Source organism: Apodemus sylvaticus, chromosome 8 (assembly GCF_947179515.1).
Source record: "Apodemus sylvaticus chromosome 8, mApoSyl1.1, whole genome shotgun sequence".
In the NCBI taxonomy this organism is placed as follows: domain Eukaryota; kingdom Metazoa; phylum Chordata; class Mammalia; order Rodentia; family Muridae; genus Apodemus; species Apodemus sylvaticus.
Genome location: NC_067479.1, coordinates 54,179,554 through 54,185,553, shown reverse-complemented (window position 1 = coordinate 54,185,553; position 6,000 = coordinate 54,179,554).

Here is a 6,000-nt window from a genome sequence, read left to right as displayed (position 1 = left end):
AAGAGAAATCCTTGCCAGCTGAGCTGACCCACAAGATGTGGTTTGTTTGTTCATTTGACAAACACTGAATAGCTTCCCAGCAGAGCTATGATGGGCAGTTTTGGCAGGGCACGAGTCTGCTTTACATGACTCCCTACTTTTAAGATTGTTTCCCGGGGTTGGTGGGGAGGCTCTGTGGGTAAAGAAAGGTTCCATGGGTAAAGGTACATGCTCCCAGCCTGATAATCTGAGTTTGATCCCCAGGACCCACATGGTGGGAGGAGAGCACTCCAGCAAGCTGTCCTCTGATCTTAAAACACCTGTAAGTAATCTAAAATAATACTAAAAAAAATTAATGCCAAAAAATACTTTTAGTGACATCCATGGTACACTATTCCACTGACTAGGATAGTGCTTTATTTCTGCATTCAATGTTAAGACCTACTGTGTGCCAAATATCAGAAGCACTGGGGTCAGAAAGCTTTGCTTATGGTCTAATGAACACAGAAACAGGAGGTTAGAAGACACCCAGGGTGGTATCGGTGTATCTGGAGGATGAAGACTTGCCTATTTATGTGTTTTGTTTTCACAGCACAAGGATGGGGCAGGGAGAGAAAACTGTCTCAGCCTGGGCTAGCAGCTTATCTTACAATCAAGTCATAGGGATGAGGGCATGCAAAACAGAAATGGCAGAAACCACTAGTGGGGGCAGTTTCATACCCAGGAGATGGATTTTCCTACATGCAGAAGAACAAACACCAGGACTTAAGGGGGCAACCTAAATTTTCAGTAGACTTAGGAAAATTAGTGGTGTATGCAAGTGGTTCAAGAAGGGATAATTCATTTAATAAATAAGAATTATGTGAAAGGCACTTTACTAAGATACTGGAAGCTAGGGGCCGGAAGTGGAGTGCATGTTATTATAGCATGTGCCTATCAGGCATGACGGTCAGCACCAACAAAACAGAAAAAAAAAAAAAGATACTGGCATGTTGATGTTAATATATTAAAATGTTTATCATACTAAAAGTCACAAAAAGAAAAACATGTGGTGCTATATGACACCCAGAGACAGGATATTTACCATTGGTCCACAAAGGAAGGAATGAATGTGAACAAATCTTGAAGGTTAAAATACGTTACCTCAAGAGCATGGTTTTGTGTAGCAATTTCCTTTGAGACAGAACCATTGTTCTTGGGCAGAAGTTCCTTAAGAAGCAGGATGTTAACGGAGACATGAGACATCAGGGTGCTCCAAGAGGGTAGGGAACATCAGGGTGCTCCAAGGGCGAAGGGAACATCAGGGTGCTCCAAGGGGGAAAGGAACATCAGGGTGCTCCAAGGGGGAAAGGAACATCAGGGTGCTCCAAGGGGGAAAGGAACATTAGGGTGCTCCAAGGGGGAAAGGAACATCAGGGTGCTCCAAGAGGGAAGGGAACATCAGGGTGCTCCAAGGGGGAAGGGAACATCAGGGTGCTCCAAGGGGGAAAGGAACATTAGGGTGCTCCAAGGAGGAAAGGAACATCAGGGTGCTCCAAGGGAGGAGGAGACATCAGGGTGCTCCAAGAGGGAAGGGAACATCAGGGTGCTCCAAGGGGGAAGGGAACATCAGGGTGCTCCAAGGGGGAAAGGAACATTAGGGTGCTCCAAGGGGGAAAGGAACATCAGGGTGCTCCAAGGGGGAAGGGAACATCAGGGTGCTCCAAGGACATGAGACATCAGGGTGCTCCAAGGGGGAAAGGAAAATCAGGGTGCTCCAAGGGAGGAGGAGACATCACGGTGCTCCAAAGGGGGGAGGAGACACCAGGGTGCTCCAAGGGGGGGAGGAGACATCGGGGTGCTCCAAAGGGGGGAGGAGACATCAGGGTGCTCCAGGGGGGGGGGGGAGGAAACGTATCTTATAGGGAAGCGCTTTAAACTCAAAAGTTAACAACTCACTAGTTTCAGGAAATCCCAGAAACTGATCATATTCACTAGGTTCCTCCCTCTCCAAACATCTACAAGCATTTAGGGCCACTGAGAAATACTCTGACCAGCTAAGCCACCTTAAAGGGATAAAGACCAGCTGAGGAGCCCGAAGAGGCTCAGACTACCCGAGCCACCTGGGAAGGGCACTCTCCAGCTTCTAAGACACCTGTAAGCTATGTAGTGTTTCAGGTTCCCAGATTTTGTGAGCTGTCACCCATGCCAGAGGGGGCTTTGGTGACACAGCTGTCTTGGAGTCATTTCTGCTCCTGAAATAACACCTCACCCACATTCTTGTAAGAAACCCCAACAGAACTTATTGGCTTAACAAGAAGGACTTTGGTGGGATCTTTCTTTGGTCTATTGTCAGTTTTCTATCTGTAGTGAGTAGGCATTCTCCCCAGGAAGAATGCCACACAACAGGAGGGGAACAGATGGGAAATGGCTTCAGGGGAGAACAGCATTTACCAAGAAACCCTAAGGCTCCTTGTAGCAGGGTGGGTGCTCAGGGCAAAGGAGAGTTTGATATGTGGCTAGAGTATGGGTTGGGACTGGATTGTGCTGGCTTTCACTATAGAAACCAGAGGCTGAGACAATGACAGGTACAATGTTAGCAATGTGAAATTCATGATTTGAAGATTACTTCATTAAAAAAAATGGATTATAATAGCATGTGTGTTGAAGCAGGTTGAGCCACAGCTGCAGGAACTTGGGAAGTTCTTTGGAGATGGAGGAATCGGTGACTATCGGAGGATGAATTTTCTGGCTTGGCCTTTTTAAAGATTAATTTTATGTGGATCTGACTATTTTGCCTGCACATGTGTCTGTGAAGTATATGCAGTGCCCCAGACCAGAAGAGGGTATTAGACCCCTGAAAGTATGGTTCCCGTAGTGGTTCAAACCAGTGTGAACCACTATGTGGGTGCTGGGACCTGACACAGGACCTCTGCAAGAGCATAGGCATGCTCGCCTGCTGAGCCAGCTCTCCAGCCCCTGCCTTGGCCTTCTTAAACATATTTCCTGTTTGACGGAGGATGCCACTAAGTCATCTAAAAGTGACATCATACAGTAAACTGTTAACAGCCTCCTTTGAGGACTGGGGCTGGGACTGGGGAGTGAGAAGTGAACACAGGGTAGCATCCACCTTAGTATTTCTGAACTTTTTTCCCTTAGTAAAAGTATATTTTCATGTAAAAGTTTCCCTTCTGCTTACACTCAATCTGCCACAGGAAGTAAAGAAAATGTGAATCTCGGCACAGTGGACACACAAACAGCATCAGAAAACATTTCCATCCATGGCTTCCGAGCTCAGCAAGTGGTTCAAAGGTCTTAAGGTGTTCTTACTGATGTCTTCAGCATTACAAAAGCTTGAAGTGATCAGTAGGAATGGACACGGAACTGTGCCTTACTCACATCAGCACTAACTACAAAGACCAAGAGAGGAAAAGGGTGATAGTATCTTTGAGTTATATAGTGTAAAGGGCTGTTGTCCTGTTTCTAAATTGACACGCTCAAGTCCTTGTTTAGGAAACAAAGCCTCAAATATTTGAACATGCCAGAATCAGAGCCCAACACAGATAAGTTACAGATGCCTGGGCTGCAAGCTCTGTCCGGTGGAAGGAGTCTCAAAAATCCTCAATTGTTAAAGGTTCACCTACCGGAATCCTAAATTCAGTCAGCAATGGCTCCTACCGTATTCAAGAGTAGAGTCTGTACTGTTTCCTTCCAATAATCCACTTGATTTTTGGTTGCATTATTAGACCTTCTTTGAGTTTCTTTAAGCTGTAGGCTCCTACTGCTGGCATTTAAGATAAATACCACTCAGATCACTGTGTGCTTTTCCCCTTCATCCAATTTACTAAAATTGGTAGTTTAAAAAAAGTCAGGAAATGCGATGAAAAAAAAACATACGTTTAAAAGACAAATCCTCATTTACTTGCTCAACAAAGTCATGCTGGATTAAAAACCGGCTTGAGCTGGACAGTTAATACGAAACAATTTTAGTCACGGTTTAACCAGTCGCCTCTTGAACCAGAGAATCTCTCATTCCTCTGTCACAGATGAGCAATCAAAGTCCTAACCACTTGTTTTCTAACTTCTGTGCTCTTTCTCACACAGAAGCAAACAGGACATACTACAAAGCAGGCAGGCCTAGGCCCACCTTGAGCCTTCACACACAGCCACTTAGGGTACCTCACGAACAGAACTGTATCATTCTGACCTGGCCACACCCAAAATCCATGTTGAAATAAATACTGATCTCCAAGGTGTCAATGGCACTAGGGAAAGGGGCCTTTGTGTGGTCACATGGGTAGAGCCCACATGATTGGAACCAATGTCCTCACAGCAGAGGGTCCAGAGAGAACAGTGGGCGCTTCCTGTTGTTGACCTTGATTTTGGAGTTCTGACCTGCACAGGTCTAAGAATCAAATACCTGTAGTTGCTAAGCCTCTGACGAGCCTGTATCTCACCACAGCATCCCACCTACAAAAGCACTAAAGGTCCAGGTGCAACCCTTCACTCCCAAGCTTTTTAAAGGCTCCATCACAGAACCAGAGATCAAATGGCATGCAGAACCACAGCTAGGAATTCTCAAATTCCTGGGAGGGAGACACCTGGCCAAGGGTGTCTCCTCCCTTTTCCTTGTTTAAAGATCTTAGCATGTGGTTGGAAGTCACCTCGAACCCCATGTTGTTTACATGGCCTTGAACTCCCGATCATCCTGTTTCAGTTTCCCAAGTGCAGAGATTACAGGCACACACCACCACTCCTGACTTTGGGCACTCTGCTTGACTGATGTAATAGTAATGGAAATAAAGTCAGGGACGACCTGCTAGGTCCAATCCAGCCAAATCAATGGTTGTAAATGTCCTGTGCTATCAAGGATTTGGCTAGGACTGTATGAAATCCTTAAACCATTCTAATGAAACATTATGCTGGGGCTCACTGTGCTGACTGCAGGCAAACTCATACTGTGTGAAGTCAGAGCGAAGCCACCCTGACGGTGCACTACTATAAATGGAGGAACAAACTAACAAGCCTCTTTCAACCACAGACCCTAAGGAATACCCATGGATTCCCAAATGACAGCCCAAGGGCGGTATATGAGGAGGATGGGCTCCTCTATCTCAGCAACCGCATTTGTCTAGCACCTTCAGGGTGCTTTGATTCACAGACCATAAAAATGTTTAGATGAAGGTCTGTCCAGTAATTATCATAACAACTGTAACTGGCCGACCACTCAGTACCCGCTTACTGTATTATAAAGATCCACAACATTTTTTTTCCTTTGAGTGGAATCTATCTCTACATGTAACTGTATGTGTTGGCCCATATGGGACTCAGTATCTGCTCTTCAATGTTCACAGGCTCCTGAAAAGCCGTATTTTAAAGCCTGGGAGGCAGAAAAGTGTAGTTCTCAATTTAGTAAAACCTCTCTTCTAAAGTAAATTCTCAATCCCTAAACATCCACTGAGCTGCACTAAAGCTCTGACAGAATTACTGAAATAAAACTGAGAGGTAGGAGTCACCAAACCTCCTTCTGAACAATGACTGGCATCCAGACCAAATCCTTTATGGACTTTTGAAGTTTCAAAAAAAGTCCAACCTAAAGTCAGAACTGAAATGTTTTGTTTCAGGAATCTATAGCAAATCCTCTCTCGGTGTTACTTCTTAATTCACCCGTATGTTACATTGTGTGCAGGTGCCAGTGGAGACAGGGAGAGAGCGTTCTAGGAGCCCAGAGCAACGTTTGCAGGCAGCTGTGAGCCACCCAAAGTGGTGCTGGGAACTGAACCTGGGTCCTCCAGAACAGCAGGAAGCACTCTTCTGAACCATCGCTCCAGCCATACTCCGGTGTTTTACATGTAGTGGATTCTGAATTCTTGCAGGTAAGAAACAACCTCAGAGATAGATATAAGCTAGGTAATGGTGGCTATGCTAGTAATCTTAACACCCTGGAAGCTGAGGCAGGAGAATCATCATAGCCAAACTAGATGAGTTCTAAGTCAGCCTAGTTTCCAGATTGAGACCCAGTTTCAAAAACGGAAATAACAA